General features: G+C 36.7%; 1 long non-coding RNA gene across 1 annotated transcript in view; it reads left to right on the top strand.

Annotated features, from left to right (window-relative positions):
• Positions 1–468, top strand: part of LOC118767337 — a 47252-nt gene extending 46784 nt beyond the window's left edge. Inside the window, exon 2 of the long non-coding RNA XR_005003255.1 lies at positions 1–468. This exon is cut by the window's left edge and continues 97 nt beyond it. This is a non-coding gene — a long non-coding RNA (uncharacterized LOC118767337).
• Positions 469–3534: the final 3066 nt, after the last annotated feature.

Here is a 3534-nt window from a genome sequence, read left to right as displayed (position 1 = left end):
TTGGTAGGCAGACGAAACTTTCAAAAAGCAACAGTTTATCATGTGTATAAACAATTTAAAGAAGAAGGAAAGATTGATAGAAAAGAACACAAGACTTGAAGTGATTCCAAGTGCAATCCAAAGTTTCTCACTCACCTCAAATGCTCGATTGAAGCTAACCCATCCACATCCATGGCAACTCATGCAAAGAAATGCAATGTGTCCCTTTCCACAGTGTCCAGAGCTGTGAACCTTGACATGACTAGCTATGTTCAATGACACCATCACCTCCTAACAGCCAAGGCCAAATCAATCAGAGTCGGGAGATGCCCAAAGCTTCTGTTATTCATCAAACATCAAAGTGCAAGAAAATCTCTCATATTTGTGGATAAGAAGAAGATCACTGTGGATGCTTAGGTGAATCACAAAAATTCTTGAGTGATTGCATACAACCCTTTTGACGTCCACCCACCCCCACTGTGTTTGGGACTAAGAATCCTGCCTCTGTGATGGTATTTGGAGCTGTGGTGAATGATGGAAGTGTTATGGATCTACATTGATCTGGCACAAAGGGGTATCTGGATATACTGAAGAACTCTCTGTCACCTTGTATGGAACAGAAGTTTGGGTTTTACAATGCGGTGCTTATCCAGGATTCTGCACCATGCTATGGGTCAAAAGCAACACAGGCCTTCCTTGGTGAGAAGGTTCCATTTTTTTTGTGAGGGCTAACATCTGACTCAGTAATAGCCCAGATCTCAACCTTCTTGTTTACTTATTATGGGGTGTACTTCAAGCAAGGACCACTGCTTCACCACACATGAGTTTCAACAGTTTGAAGACCTGCATTGTGCATGCGACATGCAAAATCAAAAAGGTTGAGGTTGCAGCAGCTGCCAAAAAATTTCGTTCTCATGTGGAGGCAGTAATTGCCCAAAAGGGAAGCCATGTTGAGTAATAAATATTTTTGCTATAATAAATGTTATATTAAAATTATATTTGTCTATTACCATTGTTTTAGTATTCATAACCAGTTTTATGCATCGTAAAAATTGTCTCAATTTATCTGCAAGACCCTGAATATGTGTGTGTATACTGTCTTGTTTGTGTTACCAATTTTGACCCTCCACAAAATCCCAAGTTGTATTTAATTTGCTTTGCAGGAGCAACTGTTTTATCGAAAGCATATATTGTTGTTAAATGCTCAAAATACAAGAGTAGAAAAACAGCCAACAACTGATGAAGTGTCATTTTTTGTGTTTGCCTTGTTTTCCATTTGTCTCTTTCGTTGTTTGAAAAAATAGTTCATATTCCATGTACTCGTACTTCGTATTTTTTTGTTGTACACATCGTGATGTTCTGTGTCTACATAGGCATATATATTATATATATATATATATATATATATATATACACTTGCGTCAGAAATTAATTAGCACTTCTCAAATTTCTACATTAAATAGGTTAAATCAATTAACCTTATGAGCTGTTCAAAACGTCTTACGCGATGAGAAAACTAGTATGGTGTGATTTCTGTCCTTGCGAGGCGCTACCTATATCTATTAAACAAAGGAAGATTTGTCTGCATCCGCACTCCAAGTTGTTGCACTGCTATGTCAACATCATAAGGCTGTAGACTCTCAAACTGCTCTGCAAACAAAGTTACGTCATCGTTCTGCGCAACAGTGAACTCGCAACAAAGCAATAGTTCGAGATATGGCCACTAGGTGACAGCACATACCTTGAGTGAAGAGCAAATCAAGGGTGCTAATTAATTTCTGACGGTAGTGTATATATATATATATATATATACACACACACATATATATGTATAGATGTAAGTATGTACATATACATATGTATATATGCATATATATATATATTATTTATATTATTATATGATTTAATGCCACGCATCCTCTTCCAAGTAAGTTTTATCTTAATAATTCTGATGTGCACTCAGCTATCTTTTTACTCTTTCATTTTTCTCTCTTTCTCTCTTTTATTCTTTTACCTCCTCTTCTCCCGTTATTCTATCCTATTACTCTTTTGTTTTTTAATTCTTCTTTCTCCCTTTCTCCCCCTCCTGTACTTTCTCACTTATCCTGTCTCCAATTTTTACCTCTCCCCTTCACAGTTCTCTGTCTGTCACTCTCTCTCCCTTACTCACATGGCTCTCATGTGACCATCGTCCATCTTCCTTCTCATAACTTGCATTTCTTTCTACTGTAGCTAGGTCAAGGAAGATATGTTCTTGTCTGTCTCGTGTCCAAGCTTGATTTATGCATTTGCCACCACAACCTCGTTTAGGCTTAGCAGCCTTTCTGTTTGTGTTACCAATGTTGACCCTCCACAAAATACTAAATTTTGCTTAATTTGCTTTGCAGGAGCAACTGTTTTATTGAAAGCATATATTATTGTTAAATACTCAAAATACAAGAGTAGAAAAACAGCCAACAACTGATACAGGGTCGTTCTTTGTGTTGTTTGTCTTGTTTTCCATTTGTGTCTTTCATTGTTTGAAAAAATAGTTTATATTCCATGTACTCGTACTTCTTATTTTTTGTCGTACACGCTTGTGACATCCTGTGCCCACATATTCATATATATATATATATATATTATAGATGTACGTATGTACATATACGTATGTATATATGCATATATATGTATTATACATGTGTGTGTGTGTGTGTGTGTGCACAACATTACACAGCACACCAGGAAACAAAATTAGGCAGCAAAGTACTTGAGGAAAATACATGATAAATTCCACAGGAAATAAAAGGTTAATTATGCAAACCATGATCATATCACGACATAATGCCAAAATTAATGTTCAAATGCACACAACAAAAAATTAATGTGTTGCTACTGGCATAAAAATATTTTATAAAGACTTACAGTAAAAATCTGACTACAACAAACAAAATCAACACATGACTGCATATGCATGATGCTAACAAAAAATAAAACCTTTGGCAGGAAAGTCTACATGAATCCAAATAGTATTTAAGAAACACATAGATGGCATGAAGATTTGGAAACGCTGAACATGGGATAAAATGCTAATAGGAAAATATGAAAGACCTGAGCGTCAAACTGATACACTTGCTTGTTGTTCTTACACCTGTCTTCGTCTTTTGTTTTTCTATAAATTTCAAATATATATATATATATAAATAAATAAATAAATAAATAAATGTATATATATATATATATGTATATATTTATATATCATCATCATCATTGTTTAACGACCGTTTTCCATGCTAGCATGGGTTGGACGGTTCGACCGGGGATCTGGGAAGCCAGAAGGCTGCACCAGGCTCCAGTCTTATCTGGCAATGTTTCTACAGCTGGATGCCCTTCCTAACGCCAACCACTCCAAGAGTGTAGTGGATGCTTTTTACATGCCACCAGCACTGGAACCATTCAGGTGGGCCTGGCATCCATCACGTTTGGATGGTGCTTTTTAGGTGCCACCGGCACAAGAGCCAGTCAGAGGGTACTGGCATCGGCCACAATTAGTTGGTGCTTTTTATGTGCCACTGG

The sequence above is a fragment of the Octopus sinensis genome, linkage group LG20 (genome assembly GCF_006345805.1).
Source record: "Octopus sinensis linkage group LG20, ASM634580v1, whole genome shotgun sequence".
In the NCBI taxonomy this organism is placed as follows: domain Eukaryota; kingdom Metazoa; phylum Mollusca; class Cephalopoda; order Octopoda; family Octopodidae; genus Octopus; species Octopus sinensis.
The sequence above is the reverse complement of the archived record's forward strand: the minus strand, read 5'-3'. Positions and strand labels throughout refer to the sequence as shown.